This window comes from Ochotona curzoniae, unplaced genomic scaffold, assembly GCF_017591425.1.
Source record: "Ochotona curzoniae isolate NIBS_2020 unplaced genomic scaffold, NIBS_Ocur_1.0 contig_3190, whole genome shotgun sequence".
Taxonomy (NCBI): Eukaryota; Metazoa; Chordata; class Mammalia; order Lagomorpha; family Ochotonidae; genus Ochotona; species Ochotona curzoniae.
In genome coordinates this window covers 9,859,773-9,881,164 of record NW_024465751.1, presented here as the reverse complement: position 1 = coordinate 9,881,164, position 21,392 = coordinate 9,859,773, and the positions used below count along the sequence as shown (strand labels likewise).

At 50.7% G+C, this 21,392-nt stretch overlaps 1 protein-coding gene across 2 annotated transcripts in view; it reads left to right on the top strand.

The window, feature by feature from the left end:
• Nucleotides 1-21,392, top strand: part of ZHX2 (zinc fingers and homeoboxes 2) — a 132,180-nt gene that overhangs the window by 58,377 nt on the left and 52,411 nt on the right. For both annotated transcript variants that reach the window (XM_040979361.1, XM_040979362.1), the window contains exon 2: nt 3,489-3,559. The gene's annotated coding sequence lies outside the window, so the exon portion shown is untranslated. The remainder of the gene's footprint in view (nt 1-3,488; nt 3,560-21,392) is intronic.

Sequence of the window (21,392 nt, the reverse complement as noted above, 5' to 3'; positions counted from 1 at the left end):
CGGTTCTATCCCGGCAGCCCCGCTTCCCTTCCAGCTCCCTGCCTGTGGCCCGGGAGAGCAGTCAAGGACAGCCCAAAGCTTTGGGACCCTGCACCAGCGCTTTGGGACCCTGCACCCGCGTGGGAGATCTGGAAGAGGCTCCTGGCTTCGGACAGGCATAGCATCGACCCGTTGCGCTCACTTAGGGAGTGAATCATCGGACGGAAGATCTTCCTCTCTGTCTCTCCTCTCTGTATATCTGCCTTTCCAATAAAATAATAATAATAATAAATCTTTAAAAAAAGAAAGAAAGGGAGGGAGGGAGGCATGAAGACCAGGCATTTCCTTCCACACTGGAATCCTCCTGGCTGCAGCTCCTGCTCATGCAGACCCGGGGAGGCAGTGGTGGATGGCCCACGTCATTGGCTACCTGCCCCCACGTGGGAGACCTGGATGGATTTCCCAGCTTTGGCTCATCCAAGCCATAGCTACCACAGGTCTCCAGGGAGTGAGCCAGAGATGGGAATGCTCATTTTCACTTTGGTTCTCAAATACATGTTTAAAAAGAAATACCACTGCAGTTTTGGGCCTTGAGTAATCATAGGTTTACATGGTTGGGGCCCCTTGTCTGCATGTTGCTCATTCCAGGGTTCAAGCAAATGAAAAGACTTAAAAAATATTTGGGAAAAAACGTGCAAGGGGAGGAAACTGTTTTTCTAACCATTATTCCCTAAGCAATACAATTTAGCAACTATTTACATATATTTACGTCCTGTCAGTAGCAGTAACCTAGAGGTGATTTAATGTGCATGGAAGAGGCAGGGTTCATAGGCTGAGTCCAAACACTACATCATTTTACACAGGGCTGGAGTGTGTTAGAGCCGGAAACCATCCCTCATAGGCATTGAGAGATGATTGCTTTCAAAAACCAAGGGGGCTGGTTCAGTGTGATGACTCATTGTTGAATCCTCTACCTCCAAGCACCGGGATCCCATAGGCCACCAGTTCGTTTCCCAGATGCTCCACTTCCCATCCAGCTGCAACATTTCTGTGGCCTAGGAAAGTAACAGAGGATGGCCCAAAGCCTTGTATGTATGTGGGAGACCAGGAAGAAGCTCCTGGCTCCTGGCTTTGAATCAGTTTAGCTAAAGCTATTGCAGCCATTTGTGGAATGAATCAGTAGATGGAAGATCTTTCTCCTGTGTCTCTCATTCTCTCTGTAAACCTGCCTTTCAATAAAAATGAACAAATCTTTTTTTTTTTAAGAAATAAATCGAGTGTTTGCCAGAAGGTGGTTGGGAAGGATTGAGGCTGCAGAAATGTTGCAGAGGCAGAAGCAGACGGTTCTATGTGTCAGCAGTGGCGTGGGGAAGAATAATGGTAGGCTTTGCACACACATGGCTGAGATGGACAGTCTGACAGCACCCCCACATGAGGGCCAGGGAGATCCAAGCCCGCAGCCACACAGAGTCAAGAGGAAGAGCATGGAGTGAGAGCGCGTCATGGGCAGCAAGAAGCCCTCTGAGCGCCTGCCAACCCTTAGCTGTGCCAGGCTCTTGCTGGAACTTGGGTTCATGTTCTGGGAATATTTGCAGCACACACATTTGCTTGGCCTTATTCACCTGTTTAGCTTGTTTGAACTAATCTACCTTACCCAAGCAGGGACAGTAGAACAAGCAAGGTCTATAGCATGTGATCAAGGGATACACCAAGAATGCCAATTCTGCGGGTGTGAGGGCAACTTCCTATCAACCCATGAGTCTATTGAGTTTAACCCTCCTCACATGCATCAGAATAAGCACTAGCCTATGAGGTCGGGTGATCCTAATTGAGAGCATCTGACACCTGCGTGGTCAGGAGCAGCCCACCCCCTGGTCATACCTTTAGACTTGGAGTCAGAGGACAGCAACCCCAGCCTACCTTCGAGCTGTCTGGCCTTAGCCAAGTCAGTTGGGCTTTCTACCAGCTAGAGCTAGCGATGCATCCCATCGACACGGGGCATGGGAGGGAGCATTGTCCTTCCCATGTGTTAGTGTCTGGAATCCGCAGGCCAGCTTGTCCCACCTGGGAAACCACCAGCTACACAGGTCAGTTCTAAGGACTGGCGAGAACTCAACTCCCTAGAATCAAAGCAGTCTGCAAGACTCGATGCAGAGGGTGAATCCCGTCGGAAGGAAGGCTCAAACTCCTCGCTGGGAAGTTTCCTGAGGAGCAGGTGTAGCTGCCTGTCTCCAAACACCCAGCCTCCAGCTCTTGAGGTCACCTCCTCACCACCACCCATGGCCCATTGCTGTCCTTTGGTCACTCCCGTGAAGCTGGGCCTGCTCCTTGTCTGTCCTCTTGCACGCAGTGTCCCCAAAACAGCATGTTGGAAAGCAGCACATGAACAGGACTTTGAATTTGCTCTGCTACTTACCGCCCAGTTGAGCACCACAAGAGCCTGTTTCCCCACCTGGAGAATGGGCGGCCACACCTTTTCTTCCACAATCATGGAAGCCAACACTTGTAGGCTGGCACGTGCCCCGGGCCCCTTGAGGGCCTGATGAAGATGCAAGTTTTCTGACTCCCCAGAGCCAAGACCCCCACCCAGTGGAGTCATCTGACTGGTGTGCCTAGATGCATGGAGCACCTGGCACCTGGCCAGCACTGCTCATCAGAAGCCCTCTCACTTTTGCACCGAGTTTTTCCTCTAAGAGGAGGGAGGGGATGAGTAGAGCAATCCTCTGCTTGTGCAGATCTCTTAGAGAAGCAACAACAACAACAACAAAAAAAAACAAGTTTGGCTTTCATACACGCTGGGCGCAGCAAGTGAGAAGCAGAGGCCTGGCAGCAGCCGGCTGCTCCCACATAGGTACCTGCAGGTGGCCCTGCTTGCCTGGTTGCGGACACCTGCAGGGCTCCAGGCCTGGACTTGTCATGCTGTGAGTGCATCCTCCAAGCTTGGCTGAGGAAATCTTCAAAGCACACAGGGTCAGCCACGCCTGGCAGTGGCTGTAGGACAGCAAGATGCTCCAGGACCCATCGGAGGGACTGTGATATAGTCTCCACCTAAGGCCTGAGCACAGCACTCTGCCCCCTTCATCCTCATCAAAATGGAAGTGAGTCTGGCCAGCTGCCAGCAATGGCCATGACCGTGGACTCAAGGAGACGCGCAGCAGGCTTCCAGAGGGGAGGCCCACCCCACCTCACTCGCTGCTGGCTTTGCTCCTCTAAGAAGCCTGCTTCCTCACAAGCTGCTGACTCATCCGGGTTAGGGTCTTTCTCTCTCTCTCTCTCTTCCCCCATTTCTTTCTCGGAATCACCACAAAGCCCAGATTTTTGAGGTTGGTTTAATGAGCAGTGAGTCCATATCATTGCTGGTTTGTGTTTGTTTGGTTTTGTTTTTTAATCCACCCCGTGCCCACAGCTTGTCAGAGGCCTAGCCCTGCTAGAATGGAGAGCTGGACACCTTCTCCCTACCCCCTTGCAGCTGCCCTGCTTTTCATCTGGAATTTTTTTCTTCTCTGTAGGACCTAATGCCCTGGCTGCTCCTGGAAGCGGTGCAGAGAAAGACTCCCAGGATGTAAGCAACCACATACTGGTGAGTGATGTGTTGGGCAGGGTTTGCACGTGACCAGGGCTTCAGGGAATGGCTGAGATGAATGGGTAGCACAGAGCAGGTGATGCTGGGCCTATGAGGGGCCAGCTGAGTCTCTGTCTGCATGCACCTGACCCAGCATGGTACCCAGGATCCAGATGTGAATGCCGTCGGTTCCCTGGGATCCCACCAGTCCCTTCCAGAAGCAAACTGAGTCTGTGTATGCTGGGCTGTCCTCTCTGCTCCTGTAGCAGCTACTCAAATGCTGGCTCCCCAGGGCACCTGCTAGAGCTGGGGACATATTCCTAGAACAGAGGGAGCTCGGTGGTTCACATGAGTTGGTAAAGCATAGCCTCCAGGAGACAGGGTCCACTAGAGATAATCTTGTGCATTTGAGAGACTGATCTGGGCAAGAGGGAGGTGGGAAACTGATAATATGATTTCAGAGCCATGCGACAATATCATGGATATCTTGATGAGATAGTGAGTTCCCTGTCCCTAGCAGAATTTGAGCAGAGGTTGGAAAACCTCCAGAGAAGGGGATGGCAGACAGGATGCAGCAATGACTTGGGCAGTTTTGCTAATTCTCTTCCCTGGTGGTCTGGAATCTCCCCAAGGGGCAGCTAGGACAAGGAGAATGCAGACTCAGGTTAAATCTAAGTGGAGGAAGTTATCAAATGCATGCACACACCTGCTCGAACTTCTCGGCTTCCAGTGGATTCCGCTATCAAACCACTCAGAAGCCCCTGGAGGCATGAAGTACCATGGCCCACTGCCTGTTGACCAGTTGTACCCAAGCTCATAGGCATGCCCCCAACCACTAATGTGTGTGATGGGTGAGCACTCAACAAGTACGAACGTTGTACTCCAAGGCTCTAGGGACTTACTTCTTGTCCCAAAGCCTCCACAAGTTGTGAGTAGGTGCCATCGTCAGGGTTCCAGGCCCAGAGCAAGAGCAATGGTTACTGTGGCTAGACCCACACCCACAAACACACACACACTTCTCAGAGCCCTACATGGAGAAAGCAGAAGTAAGGGAACAGGGAGCTTTGCTTCACAGGGCCCTCTGGGCAGGCCCCTTAACAGGGGCAGGGCAGTCCCTCATACTCGAGTGAGCAACACCTGGTTGGCTGAGCGTGAGAAAAATCACCCTCCAGACCCAAAGGGGGAAACTACAGGGGAGACAACCCCAGTGGGAGGGTGTGGGCAAGGACTGAGTGGTCATCCGCTGTCCTTTGTATCTGGGTCTCCTTCCAACATCTGGGTCAGCAGTGTTTATCCCATTCCCCACCCCCATCCCCAGGGCAGGACTCTGCAGGAAGCCAGAGACCCAGGTTTGTCTTTGAGAAACTGACAGCCTGGATGTGAATCAAGTTTGACAGTGGCTGGGCTTGGGTCTGCCAGTTCAGCTAAGTCCTGATGGCTTTGTGAGCAGGGTGGGAAGGAGGAGGAGGAGGTAAATGGCGAGTATTAGCCATAACTTGGCTCAAGCAGGAGTTGAGCTCCTGGGATGGGAACTGTGGCTCTGCAGTCACAGAATCCCACAGAGAGCAGGTGCTCAGTTAAATGACCGTGATAAGAAGGCAGTTCCCTAGTGTGTGTGACTCAAAGTAGGGTCGTGGAATCAAACTGGCGCTGTGGAATACTGGCCCTTCCGTTAGCTATATGGCCTCATGCAAATCACCAGCCTCCTTTGTGCCCCAAAGTCATGAGTAAAATGGGGTTACCTATATGCTGCTACTTACCCCTCAGGAATGCTTGGGTGGACTTAGGAAATTACTCACATAAAGCTGCCTGGTCTCATACCAGCACACAGCATGTCCTCGATGGGGGAGGAGACGCCAGGTGAAGCTCCTACTTGGGACAGGAGATAGCTACAGCCGGAGGCCTGGCACAGCTGCAGCAGTCACCACGGGAGCCTGTTCTCTAAGACAGAGATGCTGCGAGGAGGCAGTCGGGGTCGCGTTTTTCCTGCTCATTCTCTCTGATATCTTTCTCGCTCCTGGTCCGAAGCCAGAGAAGCTCTGCCTTTTTTATACTTATTTTTACTTGAAAACAGATTTACAGAGGGAGAAAGATCCTCCATCTGCTGGTTCGCTCCCCAAATGGCTACAACAGCCAGAGCTGAGCCAATCCAAAACCAGGAGCTTCTTCTGGGTCTCCCTCATGGGTGCGGGAGCCTAAGGACTTGAGATATCCTCATAAGCAGTGGAGCTGTGTTGGAAGTGGATCATCCGGGACTAGAACCAGTGCCCATGTAGGTGCCAGAGCTTCAAGCAGAGAATTAGTCTATTGAGCCACCATACTAGCCCCAGACATTTATTACCAGTGGTCTGTCTCTGTCTCTCTCTCTCTCCTCCCCTCCCTCCCACCCTCTCAAATTCCTTGATTTACTTGGGAGAATAGAGAGAGAGAGCTTCCAACCTGTGCTTCACTACTACCCCCACCCATAACCCAAATGTCCATAATAGCCAGGGTTGACCCAGACTAGAGTCAAGAGAAAAAAGTTTTATCTCAGGGGCTTGCAGCATGCAGGTGAGTTTTGTGAGCCTACAGTGCTGGGACTCAGCTCAGCTGGGACTAGCAAACTGATGCTAAAGCAGGGACCACGGCATCATGCTCAGGTATCTGCACAGGGCTGAACTTACCCCACCTATCCTGTGGGTCATCTGTTCCCCGTGTCCCTACGGCTACATGCCAAGGAAGCTAGCAAGAGCAAGGCATTCTTTAAAATAGAAGCATTCAGTGGGCAGCCTTGTCCATGGGTTTCAAATCACTGGAAAAGCTGAGTCAGAGAGACTACACCTGGTGCACTTCCCAAGAATAAGCTGCTTTTCAAGAATTCTATGTAAACGTCAAAACAAAATAGTCCAGAACTAACTTTCCCTTGGGTTTCCTTCTCTATAAAATGGGGGAACACTACAACCTCCACCCCAGAGGATTTTTCTCCCATAGTGGTCTTAGCAGTGCCCTGGCATTGAGAGACCTAAGTCACAAGTCCCTCCCTCAGCCAATTGCTGTGAGCAAGAAAGGAACATAAGATTTGCCAGGCCAAGATCAGGTCACCACCAGGCATTGTGGAGCCACATGGATGGTACAGAAGTGTTAGCACGTTGGGGAAGGGAAGATTCCCCCCAAGCCAGCCTCTGCTAATAAGTCCTACAGAGCATTCAGATAAAGGAGTGTGGGTCAGAGCTGTGGATCTGCAAGCAGACCCTACAGGAAGCGCTGAGCCTCACACAGGCCTTTGCAGTCTGAACCCCAGGTGACCCAGGGACCCCTCTGGAGCATCCTGACCACATGTTGATGTGATACATGGACATGTTGTTTGTGTCCTTTGTCCCTCCCCCATTCCCCTACACCTACAGAAGGTGCCTGCCCATGTCTGGCACCTGTGCTGGTCTCAGTGAGATATTACTGGATGGTCAGTAGCAGCACAGTGAGCCTGCAGGATGTCATCTTTGCCCTGTGGTGAGGTCTCTGTTTGTGTATGTCAGTGTTGAGACAAAGTTCCACACTTGTCATCTCCCAGTTTAGAGCCACGACATGAAATGGATCTCAATGGGCTGATACTCCTTTTGGGAGAAGCCATGCTCTTTTCTGCCCTCCTTCTAGAAGCTGTCCCCCATCCCTTAACCCATGGCCCTTAGTCTTCAAAGCCAGTGATGGCCACCCAAGTCTTCCTCATGCTGTATTCATCTTTCATCGCATCGTTATGTTGAACCCACCTGGGTTAGCCATCCGGGATAATCTCTGAATGTTTCAGGTCATGATCAGCAACCATTGTCACTGAGTCACATGGTCAAAGATTCATCTTCCGGAGTATGTCATCCTGCCATCCACAGCCACTGTTGCAATCATCCATTCTCACACTCTCCCAGCCCTTGCCACATGCAGGGCCATTGCTAAGGCCTCACTGTGCCTTACAGCAGCGACTCCTCATAGCCACACTCCAGGTGTGAGACATGCAGCAAACATCCACATTTTGGATAGGTTCAGTAAGCTGTAGAGCCGATGTCAGGTCACAGAGCTACCAGACCCTCAGGTCTGAGCTCCCAGCTGGGAGGTCAGTGAACAGAGATGGACAGGAACCTCAAGGTCATGGCAAAAAGAGATGGGGACAGACAGGGCAGTGGGAGGCTGACAGCCTTATCTCCCAGCTCAGCCTGTCCCCAGCAGTGTGACCTTGAGTGGGGAGAACAGTGACCATGGTCCCTGAAATAGACATGGGATGCTCCAGGCCCTCACTGGGGCTGCTTCGATTTTGTTTCTAAAGCCCAACCTCTGCCTCAAGTTCCTCCTGTTGGTGTTTCAAGCCTCCTAGAACCACCTGCTCCACATGGCATTCCTTTTGGCCTCACGAGGTAGTGTTGTCTGTGCACCCTGTGAGCTCAGAACTGATGCTGTGTCGAAGCAGAACAATATACAACAGAGATGGCATGTGGCCCACAAAACCCAGGGCATTTACCACCTGGTCCTTCCCTGAAAAAGTGATGACCTCAGAGAAAAAAGGGGTGCTGTATCCCCCCTTCCCGCACACACATGGGTATGGAGAGTGCACTGAGATGTCAGGGTCCAGAGCAAACTTCAGACCTTGTAAGCCCCTGGGGATGGGGGGCTTGGGTCCACAACAGTGACTTTAACGGCTTTTGTGCTCACCCTGTGGTGCCAGCGGCAGCAGGGGAAGCAGTGGCCGGAACTTGCCGATCAGCCTCTTTAATTCCCAAGAGGGTTGCTAGCAAATATGTCCCTGACACCTGTGTGAAGACTGGAGCTGCGTAGGGTGGACAGGTCACTTATCCAGGGCTCACAGTGAGACGGGACAGAGCCCAGAGTTGAACCCTGGGCAGGGTGCCTCTGCACCTTTCTACAGTGCTCCTGTTGCCATCTGTTCTCCCTTCTTTGCCTTGTCACATTTGCACACTTCCCTTGGCTCCTTCCCCAATCCACCATCCAAAATCCTTCCCACTGTAAAAGAGGACAACAAAGAAATAGAGAAGCTGTCACAAACAAGTGGGACACAAACATCCAGCGTTTTAGTTTTGCTGTCCATCTGTCCATCCATCAATCCAGTCACCAAGCACAACCCTGCACCTGCAACTTGTGAAAGCTGTGTCTCTGAGAGGACTGGGCCAACCCCAAGCCCCCAGACCCTCTAAAGTCATTATTTCTACGGGGTTCCAAGGGAAGCTCATTAAACAGTCCCAAGCACTTGATTAATATGCTGCAAGCCAGGCAGCCCCAGCCTATGTCAACCTCCCTCCCTGCTCCTCGTTGCCATGACGACATTATTTTAACAAACAGCTCCTTAATATTTAATGGAAATGATACTCCTGACAGGCAAGCAGAGAGCACCGCCCTGCCAAGGGCTCAGAGGAGTCCACAAAGATGTTTTTGCACAAAGCCATCAATCCTTACGCCAGACCTGGATCCCTATATGTAACTTGTCACCAGAAAACATAGAAATGTCCTGGAGGGTGGGTGCCCATGTGATGCCAGACCTGGGGCAAACGTGACAGTGAAGGAGTGTCACCTTTTGAACATGGAATGTCTCAACGACTCTGCAAGAACGGGTAGCAGGCCAGCACTAACTGGCCCTTTGCACAGCGAGCCGCTCCTCTCACCCCTGCTCATCTGAGCCTATGGAGGAGCCTGTTTGCTTACAGGGTCTTGAGCTGAGAGCACTAAGCCTGCCTGCCCCTAGAGTGGGAGACAGAGCCAGGTTTCTTCATCAGGCACCATCTGCCCCACCCAGTCATACCCTGAGCAAGCAGGTGCATTCTCTGTCCTCCGTGGGGTACAACTTAGGAGCGCAGAGACCACAAATCATAGCCTCCATTACTAGGTGGGTCCATGTGCCAGGCACTATGAAGAGCTCTGTAAGGTCAAAATTATCCCAGGGCCCCTGTAAAAAATACGAGTAACTAACAAGACAGAGGACACTAATGGTGATCTTGCTGTGTGCCCTTGGGTAAGTTCCTGAACCTCTCCATGCTAGTCTCATTCACAAATGCGGAGTCATAAGCAATCTCTGCATCAGGAGTTGCTATCAGGTTTAAAATGAAACAAAAACACAAGCTCTATCCGGAAGACAGGCGGGTGTTTTGAATAGTGTGCTAAAGTCACTACTTGGAACAACCATATCCCATATAAAAATGTTTGCATTGGAGTCTTCTCTTTGCCCCGACTCTAGCTTCCTGCTGATGCACACACTGGGAGGCAGGGGTAAAGGCTCAGGTAGCTGGGTCCTTGCCACCCATGGGGAAGACCTCAATGGAGTTCCCAGCTCCTGACCTTGGATTTTGAATTAGTGGATGCGAGCAAGCTCACATTCTCTCTTGCTCTCTGCCTTTCAAATAAATGAAATTAATTAATTAAACATTTTTAGCACTAGAACAGTGCTTAAAATCCTAAAAGCAAAGGGTACGTGCTCAGCATTAAGTAGACACAAGCTGGGACTGGCTGTTCCCATGGTGCCATGCATCTGAGCCATCCAACAGCTCACATATAATAAATGCTAGCTGTGTCCCTAATGCTGAGCTAAGTGATGGAAATACACTATCTCATTTAAAATTGGCTGGCATCCCTGGGTGGTGGATAGTATCATGGGTTTTTTGCTTACAGAGATGGTGCTGTGGGAGCATGCAGGACCATTCTGGTGGGCTCTGAGGAGGGCTGTCCAGGGGCATTGAACCTATGTGTCCCCACAGACAGGGAGGGGACTTGCAGGTGGCAAGGCACTTCTCAGTGGGGCATCCAGGGGCATGAAGTCTTGGGGCAGGGGAGACCTGACTACGTTCTGATTAGGAGGCATGATCTGGTCTGGGGATTCCCGAGAGGCTTCTTGGCACTGGGTGGAAACTGCTCTTCAACAAACATGACTTGTTTATTTGCAAATGCAACATTGGAATTGTATTTAACATAAATAGGCAGGAGAGGAGGAGTGAGACATAAGGGGAAGAGCAAAGCTCATAGAATTTTCCTGGAATCAGGATTTAGTTGTATTCAGAAAGATGAGAATGTCTCTCTCTCTCTCTCTCTCTCTCTCTCTCTCTCTCTCTCTCTCTCTCTCGTGTGTGTGTGTAGCCAAAATATGCCTTGGCAGTACCTATAAAAGCAAACACAGGGAGGTCTGGGTCATTTAACAATATGTATTCACCATTATGGTGCACAATGTGTCTAAAGACCCTTTAGGCCCACGGCAGCTGTTATCATGCCAGCCATGCCTTGTGACAGCACCCACCAACCTCACAGTGGCTGTCAGAAGGCCTTCCTCTCACCCACAGAGGCCCAGTGCTCCGCTACCCTGGGTTGCCATGGCTGGCACACCTGAGAAGTCCAGGCAGGACTGGAAGCCACGGATGGAGGAGACCTCAGCCAGGAGACAGGAGATCAGGCACCACACACTCCACCCGCAGCAGTGTCACCTGGGAGTAACAAGGACACCAGGATACAGTCAGAAAATCCATGGCTTGTATCACATGGCTGACGTCCAGTAGGCTGGAGCACATGGTGTGGCTGCAGTCGCCATGGGTGGGCTCTCCAACGGAATAGACGTCAAAGAGTATGGAAGCAGAGGGGGAAACTGGAGACTCCGACTGCAACCAAAAGTGTGTTTGCCAGGCCCACACGATGGAACCACAGAGCCAGGCAGCAGGAGTCCTCAGAAATGAACTTGGAGCATTCACGTGATTTCTCCTGCTTTAAGAGCCACAAAGGTGAACTTGACCTCCAAATGAGACTCCAGCCTGGGGCATTTAGTCGGCATCTGCATCTTCCCACCTCACCTCTGACCCCTGGCCCCAGGTGTCTGCATTGGCAGGTAGATGCCACAGCTAGAGAAATGGGTCCGTAGCAGTGTGATCTCCGTGGCAGAGGTTTAAATGCGTTGCTTGTCCTGCCAGACTCCCATGTAGAGCAGAAGAGCATAGCTTAAAGACGGTCAAATCTCTCCCCGCAGCTCCTGAGACCCAAGATTTGCCCCAAAGGTTATCTACCTAGCAATGGCAGTCAACTAAGAGATAAGCCCTTCCAAAGAATGTTATTTTAAATTCTATATCTTTTTTGTTTCGTAGTAGCCAAGATCTAGGGTCTGTTTCATATTTGATTTTTCTGTAAGTCAGGACGAGCATGATGCCCAGTTCACAGATGATAAGACCAAGGCCCAGGAAACTTAACCACCTTCCTCACTTCTATAACTGGCCAACCAGGAGAGGACCCCAGCCCTTCCTCCGTGTCCACCACCCATCTCCAGCTCTGCTCTTGGACTGCGCTCCCACACACTCCAATGACACTGCTCAGCTCTTGAATCTGCCTCTTGCACAATGGTGGCCCTCCCTGAGCCTCTAAAAGGAAGCAGTCACACTACCCTGATCGGGTTGTTGGGAGAAGTCAATGAGTTTCAGGCTACACACATTCTTGGGTGTTGCCCCATGCTTAGGGGTGGCCGTGCCACTGTCTGATCTCAACAGACAGAGGTATAATCCTTAACTCTGAGCAAAGCACAGGCACTGATGCTATGCTATATTCACAGCAGGAACTTGAGGCCAGTGCACTAAGTGATGTGCAGGCTGTCTAGTTCAGCACCTTCCCCTTAGCTCCTGCATCCAGCCAAGTACGGTGATCCCTTTGGGCCTCGGGTAGCAGAAGCCCTGCCACCACCCTGAAGTGAATCTGACAGGATCACATCTGATCCCTCACATACAGGGGATCAAGTCAGGGAACCCCTGAGCTCAGGCCCCAAGAGGCAGCCAAAAGGAGGACCAAAAGGCTCCCAGAGGGAGTCAAGTGAGTCGGAAAGCACCAGTGGCATCCCTGAGCCCTGACACTATACCCACGGACCCACGCGGCTGGATTCCTCTGAGATTGATGTGCCGTCAGTGACAGATCACTTGTGGGGTCCACCTGGGCCCTCCACCCCCAGCCTGTGCACAAGCACAGCCTGCCAGGCCCCTGACATCAGCGCCTTCATAAATCCCAGAAGGAGCTCAGAGCAGGATGTGCTTCTGTCTGTTATATGGCAGGTCAGTTCCAGCTGCTGCCCACCCTCCCCACCCTACTCTAGAGGACACCCAGGAGGAGAAGGCCAGCACTGAAACTCTGTTTGCCTGTGGTCAGAATCTCGGGTCTGTTTGTGCTTTGCCATCCTCTGGCTGTGTGACCTTGGGCGGGTCATTGACATCTCTGAGTCTGTTCTCCCCTCAGTCTGGTGGGGACAAAGATAGCGTCAGCTTCTTAGAGCTGTTAGGAGATATATATAAGCTCTCTCACACATCTGTGTCATGTGCATAGAACAGTGTATGGAATAAACAGGGAGGAAGCACTTGGTAGATATTGCCCATGTTTTATTACTGTGTGTCTTTTAATGGCTCCTACATGGCAATGACATAGGGCTTGGTCTCTTGGATGAGCGGCATGGGGTTGCAGAACCACAGCAATGTGACAGATACACTCAGGAACCCATCAGGATGGGTGACTCATCCAAGGTCACTGTGGTGGGGAGGTTACCTGAGGGATGGGATCCTGACTCCCAGGATCGAGGACTCTCCTGCCTTCTCAAAGCTATTGGACCCTCCTGGGAAAGGTTTCTGGGCCATCCCTAAGGTACCCACTCTGCACTCCAGGGGTGCTCACCCCTAAACAAGGACCCACATCCCCCTGTCCAGCAGAAACCAGAGCCCCGCCTCCACAGCAGACACCACAAAACTACTGGCAATGTCGTGAAGTTCGGGATGCTGGTTGCATTAACCAAGCAAACAGGATGCGGTGTGTATCTAAGCACACTTAATTAAGCAGTAGGTTTAATTACTTTTCATCAGGCTCCCTCCCTGCTCCCCTGCCCTCTTGGCAAAAGAGGGCCATTTTAAACGGAGCCCCTAACCAGAAGTTCTGATTTTAGCAGTTTCAAATCAGGCTCCACATTGCTAGCTTGTTGTCTTAATCTGCCCCCTGGGACACCAGCCTTCCTTGTGCGATGAATCTCTCCTCTCTGTGGCCACATTTCACGCAGAGATGAGCAGCGCACTTTTTTATCACATTGTGGTTATTGTTCCTGAAAGGAGCGGGCAGAAACAATAGCCTGTACCTGCAAAGCACACACAGGCACCTACCTGCACCTAAACAAACATATGCTCCTCTTGGTACTATTTCCACAGCCAGTGTCTGAGCTTTGCTCCTTGGTGGTCGCTGGCACCTGGTTCCCTTGTCTGCCCCTTTGAGACTACATCAACATTTTGAACATATGTTCTTCTTTTATCTAAAGAAGAATGATCTGCTGAAAAACAGACCAGAATGACCTGCAGGAAACTGGACCTAGGGCCCCCAGAATGCCCCTTCCTTCCCCCAGCCTGGGGCTGAGAGGGGTGCCTGTCCCTAGCCGAAGCCTGTGCCTGCCTCCCTGGGACAACTGCCACCAAGTCTCCCCCAAGCCAGAGCACCACTACCCACAGCTTTATGCTCTCAGTCCTTCCTTCACACCACGAAAAGGGCAAAAGATAAGCCAGACCACACTTCTCCCAACAGCCTTCTAGCAGCTTGTCACTGCCCTTGAACTAGGTTCGAACCTCCTTCCACTGGCCTCAAACCCCCAAAGACCTCACCCTGTCCCTCCTCTGCAGCCTGCTTTGTCTCTGTGCTACCTCCACCTCTAGACTCCAGCTGCACTGGGCCCTTTTTGTTCCAGGTGCCCCAAGCCTTCCTCCATCTCCAGGTTTTGCTTTTGATGTTTCCATGGCATGGATGAGCTTAGCTTGGCTTCGCATAGAACAGGCTGAGGTGAAGCATGGGACAGTGTATGAGGGGCTGGGGTAGGGATGGAGGCCAGAGAAGGATGGTAATGTGCAACTGCAGGCAGGAACAAGAATGGCAGAAAGGGGATGAGAGAGACGGCAAATGCTGCAGGTGCATACTTCTCCAACTGCTCAATTCACGAGACACTCCAGCCCTCTGTTCCCACCCAGGAAACACACCGCAGCAGTCTGGGCTGCAGTCCTTTAGGCTTTAATGCACCGTATGCATTCCTCAGAACCACCAGACCGTGTAGATATGTGTGATAAACATCACAGTGCTGCGGCCAGCATCAGGTGCCGCAGTGAAGATGCTGCTTGGCTCGCCAGCAATCCATTGTAGAATGCCTAAGTCCTGGCTTCCTGCTGATGTCATCCTAGGAGGCAGCAGGTGATGGTTGGGTCCCTGCCACCCTGTGGGAAACCTGGATTGAATTCCTGGCTTCCGGATCATCCTGACCCCCCAGATCATCCTGGCCCAGCTCTGGATGCCATGGGCATTGGGGATGTGAATCAGTGGATGAAAGATCTCTCTCTCTCTCTCCTTCTCTTCCTCTCTCCCTCTCTTCCTCTCTCTCTTTCTCTCCTTTTTGAATAAAATACACAAAAAGAAATTTCATACAATCATAGAGATTATGGTCAAAATGTGGTTAGGGACACAAGGCTCAAAAGGAAAGATGACTGAATAGAAGTAGAGCATAGATACCCACATTACACATGGTTAAGAAATACACAAAGACTGTGATAAATGTAGCACTTTGCCTCGTGTTAAAACCTGATTGCTTGAGGGACTGGGTGTCAGGAGGGCTGGAAGTTTTGAGTTACAGTGAAATGGTAGAAAGAGTGAAATCAGATGAAAGTCATTAACAGCTAATATGGATGAGCATGGCTGATGACACAAGGGGGGACCTGAGGTAGCTGGCAGAGGTGGATGGTGTGTGTGCGCGTGTGCGTTCCTATGTGACCCCATTCAGTTGGATGGTGTTTGATGTTCACCTGCTATGTGTCATTTATAGAGTCAATGTGTCCCCAGTGCATCCAGCATGGCATTAGGAGACATTTACATTCTCAAGTGTTACAGGAGAGCCTAGAACACTGGACTCAGGATGGTCCGTTGGAGGTACAGAGAAGGAGGACTCTATTTATCAATGCCTTGTGTTGGTCCCAGCTTCTCCACCAGCATCCCCACTTTGTGCTCAGGGTGTGTCAGCCCCTCTCGGTAGCACTGGCTGCTCAGGTAAGAGGTATGGCAGGTGTCACTCTGACCATGGAAGCTTGGCCCTCCAGGAAGGGAAGGAAACTGAGAAAACCTACGGGATCAGAAGCCAGTGGTGGCGCCCAGGGTACAGATGTGCCAGGTGAATGAGTGAGGTGGGATCCCAACATGCCCTGTCCTGAGCCTGCCCCCACTTCTGTCTCCACTTAAAGGAAGAGGCAGCGGCCCCAGGTAAAGTAACTGATGCCAGGCAAAACTCACTCATAAGTACTGGAATTTCAAACCAAGATGGGAAACATGGGACCTAATGCTTCCAGTGAGAGACCTGATGGGATTTACATGAACCAAACATCTCCTTGATGCAATGTAACAAAACATATGGCTGCAAAACTGACATCTAAGCAGGAAGCCAGATGTGAGGTGGTAGCAGCTGACACCAGGATGAGAGGTGCAGGGCAGATGAGAAGTGGTCAGATCTGCGATACATGTTGGAGGCAAGGTTGGCTGGGCTGGCAGTAGGAGACTGATGTGAGTGCAAGAGCAGACATGGCCCATGAATCCCCCTCTGACACACTTCTGGCTCATAGGAAAGTTGCTTGACCCCACTTCAGAAGGATCTGGGTGAGTCAGTGAAAGCTAAGACTCATTGCAATGTTGAATTTGTCATCTTCCAGAAAAATTGCCAGCAATGGAGCTGCCTGCTGGCAGCATTTGGCTGTGATCAAAGCAAATTCATCCAGCAACATAGAAATGCAGGGGACTCTGGACATCTGTGGGCACCTCCTTCCTGCCTCATGTAGAGAAAGCTCTCACTTAGGGGCTAGAGGTGTGGTTGGAAGGTTTGTGGCTAAGGCATTGGAATTTCAGCACTGACTACAACAAGGCCTTTATAGGGGTGTTCTTAGCAATGGGTGGGGTCAGAGTGAGGAGTGGTTTTGCCTTCCAAGAGATGTTTCCAGACATTGGATTGTCTAGTATCAGGTGGTATTGCTGCTGGCATCTAGTAGGGTGAAGGAATTTTTTATTTAAATTTCTACTTGTTTCTTCGAGAGAGATGAGAGAGAAAGGGCACCTGTCTGCTGATTTACTTCCCCAGATGTCCACCATGGCCTCTGCTCATGGGTAGTATTAGGGTCTATGGATAGCAGAATCCCAGCTCCCATGTCTGCATTAGCAGGAGGTGGGAACCAAGAGCCAGAGCTGCAGCTCCATCCAAGGCACTCCGGCGTGAGACTCAGGTGTCTTAACCGTTACACTAAATGCCCACCTGGCTAAAGGATATTAGAATGCTGCTAAAACATCATAGACTGCATGCATCAGCTCACCTCAACACAAGAGCTATTTGGCCCAAAATGTTTCTGCCAAAAGTTAAGAAAGCTTGATTTGCTACATCATAGACCTCGAATGCTACTTATTAACCCTCTCAGGACCCATTGCAAAACCAGTGCTCTGGAGCCCTGGCTATGGGGCCTGCTGGGCTGCGCTGGCATCTACACCTGACCTCGGAGTTCCTCACTTCTTGTTTTGGGGAGATATTGATGAAGGGTTGAACACACATGATGTAGTTGGATCATGGTTTCAGAAAGGCTGCCAACTCAAGAGAATAAGAGAAAAAGTGCACAACTATGCTATAAAAGCAAGCAATGCATGCCAAAAATTGAGAGCAACCAACATTTTTTTTTAAAAGATTTTTTTAAATTTTCATTAGAAAGTCTGATATACAGAGAGGAGGAGACACAGAGAGGAAGATTTTCCATCCACTAATTCACTCACTCCCCAAGCAGCCACAACGGCCAGAGCTGAGCCAATCCAAAGCCAGGAGTCAGGAACTTCTTCTGGGTCTCCTACATGGGTGCAGGGTCCCAAGGCTTTGGGCCATCCTTAACTGCTTTCCCAGGCTACAAGCAAGGAATTGAATGGGAAGTGAGGCTTCTGGGACACAAACCGGTGCCCATGTAGAAACCCAACAAACGTAAGGCGAGGACTTTAGCAACCAGGCTACCATGCAGCCAGAAACCAGCTTTTTGTTGTTGTTGTTGGCTTTCTGTACAAGACAGGAGGGAGCTGTGCACATGCCCTTCCATGATGAGTGGGTAAACTGGCACAGCTATACAACCAGGAGTTGTTTATCCATAAAAATAAATGGGAGCTTCTACTCCAACGAAGAGCATGAAGAAAACGTATATGCATCTTCCTAAGAGTAAGAAAGTAGTCTAATTCCACAACCATCTGTGAGGATACTCACAGGATCAGGGTTTGCAGGAGGGAAGAGGAGAGGTGAATAGGTAAACAGATTTGGAGCTGACACTGTGACTCATTAGGACAAGTTTCCACTTGCAATGCTGAGCATCCCTAATGGCAACCAGTATGAGCCCCAGCAGCTCCACCTCTCATCCAGCTCCCTGCACCTGGGAAAGCAGCAGCAGATGACCCAAGTGCTTGGGCTCCTGCATCTATGTGGGAGATCCTGAGGAAGCTGCTACTTACTGCCTTTGGACCAGCCCAGCTCCAACTGTTGTGGCCATTTGAGGAGTGAAATGGGAGATGGAAGATATCTCTGTGTGTGTCTCTCTCCTTCTCTCTGTAACTCTGCCTTTCAATTGAACATAAATAAAAAGAAAAATAAAGTCTTAGAACAATGAAGCTTCCCCGCATGATACTCTAAGGATGGATAGTTGCCACAGAAACAGGACCAGCGCTAACCGTAATACATGCTCGTTCTCGATTCTCCATAAATACACTCCCCACTGCACCCATGCAAGGTGTCACATAGCAGCCACTGGGAGAAGGAAGCTGAGGGGTTCCCCGACCTCTGTGTGCTGCAAGTCAGTTCTTTCTGTAACCCTAAAGCTTCTGGGAAAGTTAAAATTGAGGCCATGCTTTTAGCATGGTGTCACAGAATCAGTAAAACTGCCTGGATCACCCAGCCCCGAGCCGGGAGCAAGGCTCTGCCATGGGCTTTGTTCTTTAAGACAAGGAAGTGGAGACTCTGAGAGGCTCCTTCCCGCAGCCAGTGTTCCATGGCAGAGGTGGGGCTTGAACCAGATCCATTGGCTGCTACTGGGCCCCCTTCCTCCTGCCACTGCACGTGTGTGCACCTGTGTGAGTGAGTGTATTTGTGAGTGTGGCAGAGAAAGGAGGAATGGGACAATGATTGGTGAGTGTGAATTGGTGAAAGAAGAGAAGGAACATGTCAAAAAATGAAAAAGTGGGGGGGAGAATGATACATAAATGCACATAAAACTATGTGCTGAACTATACCTGCTGCATAGCTGTTCCTAGAAAGGGAAGGATGCAGGAAGCAAGGGGTGGCAAGGGAGGCTAGGAGGACATGAGGAACTGCAGGCCCGGGGCCTGGAGCAGCTGAGGTTTTCTCAGGCTTTGTCTGTCTGTGCGTCACACCCACCCAGCGTCTGGGGCACTTCCTGTGGGCGTCCTCATGCTCTGCCTTCCCTGCCTGCTGGGACTCCTGCTGGGCCCTAGTGCTGCCTGTTGGTGACCCCCATTGACCAGTGTTTCCCTTGGACCCCTGCCAGCCCCCCTTGCTGTGTTTGAAGCCAGCCTCCCTGCCTGGGTGGTCCTGAGTAACTTCTCTCCCCAGCCTAGGCTGTGGCTCTAGACCACACAACCACACACCCCGCCCCATGCCCCTCCCCATCTCCAGAAATGCTCTCTTTTAACAAGGGACCCTAAGGATTGAGCCATGTTCTTCCATCCCCATGTAGAAAGAAACTACCCAGTATGTCAAAGTTGCCTCTGGGCCTCTGTCTTTTGCAAGGTGCTGACAGGCATGGAAGGGAAGGTGGCCACTCCCTTCTTCCTTAGCCACTTTACTGGTTGTGCCTCATCTTCTCTCATCCATTTTAGTGTCCAGACCCCACTGTCCATCCAGCCATGCAGAAACCTGCGAGGACACGTCTCAGTCACCCCTGTCCCTCCATGTCTGCTACAGCGCCTGACAATGACACATGGACAAGGGCTATTTCAGTAGATTGGCCTTGACTGTGGCACAGGTTGGGGGCTGGAACTTCCTTGAGTCTCTGCACTGTTTTTCAATCACCAACATCGATTTCCCTTACCCCGGCCCCCAGGGTCATCTCCACCCAACTGTATTAAATTGCAATTAATGTCGACATTTGCTTTCCTCCCTTTTCTTTAAAGAGGGCGTATTGGTGGCAGCAAATTGGAGAGGCAATAGCGATGGCAAGGGCATTTGTGATTTAATTAGGTGATACTGCGGCTGTTTTTTGAGGAAGGGCCACTAAGGAGGTGATGGTTGCCCTGGGCCGGGAGTGAGGTGGGTGAGGAGAGCTCGGAGGGGGGAGCATGGGCAGCTAGCTTCCTTTCGGAGTTGCTCTCAGAGATGTTGCTGTGGGCCTCTGGGACAGAGAATGGCCACAAGAACTTTGGGTAGGCTGGTGAGCTTCATAGGATTCCTATTCTGGCCATCTGTCTCTCTCTAAATCCTTTGGCGAGTGGAATCTACAAGCCAGCCTATACGCCCTCATCCCCTTGGTGCTGTTTTCTATGCTTTTTATTGTCTCTGTGTTCCTGTCGCTGGTATCTAGACTCTTGAGGCCATGATGTAGACGAGATGTGTTCACACTTGCTGTATTCCTAGGGCTGGATTCAGGGCAACCGGGTGAGGTGTTTGTCATCCTCACCCTCTTGGTGCCCGCACACTAAGAAGCAGGTGGTCGAGATCATATGGGGAATGCTGTGGCAGAGACCAGCATGGAGGAGGTGTCTTTTCCTGCAAAGCCACCAAGACCATTGACATGCCAGTCTCTAAGATTAAGAATATACTTCATTAAGAGTTTCAATCAGCGCAATTTTTTCTCCCCTGCAATCAGTAATCTGTCAGCCTGTGATTCATTAGGGTAACCGTTGTTGTGATTAATGATGTAGCTGGGACACTCTGTCTCAGGCAGGAGCAAGTGCAGAGGCGGGGCACCCACCCTGCTGGCCCTGCGATGGCTCTTGGAGGAGACAGAAACATCCTCCTGTCTAGATCCTAAGGCCCACATTCCACAGCCCTTCTCTTCCCAGTGGACAGGTCCCAGAACCTTCCTATAATTCCTTACCATGTCTGCTGTGGCTGTTTCTTGATTATTTTTTAATTATTAGAAACATATGAACTCTCCTCCAATAATTATTTCACTCCCTGCAGAAATTTTCCTCCTGCAGAAAACTGGCACAGCAGGTCCTGGTCCGATGATGACGATGGCAACACAGTGACAATGGAAAGGTCTGTGGGGCCATGGTGGACTCATGGCCCCCTGCATTAATTCTAGGATCCAGCAGGCACCCAGAGCCACAGATGCTTGGTTCTCTTGTGTAAAATGATGAAGTATTTACATACACCCTACATCCTCCCATAGACTTTGCGTAAGCTTATGGCACGTGTAATACCTAAATATCATGTAACTGCTATGTAAATACTTGTTTACTTATCTAGGGAATTATGGCAAGGAAGCAAGTCTCAGGCATAGTCAGTACTGACACAATATTCTTTTGAATATTGTCAGTTTCCATTGCCTGAGTCTGAGAATGTAGAGCCAGTGAATATAGAAAGGCAGCTGGAATGAGCAGTTTCAGAGCGCCACTTCAACAGTGTGCATGACAACAGGAATGCTATTTCACTTGTATGTTATCCAAAAAGCGATGTGATTTGAGGGCCTACCACGTGCCAAGCATCATACAAGAGGTAGCTTCAGCCATGAGCAAAATAGATCCTGGGTGAAAGGAGCTGCTGTAGCCGCTGGTGTCATAGCCTGAGACTCAGAGGCTCAGTGCACGAAGCCACTTGGCCAGGATGACCCAGACAGGTGTCAGG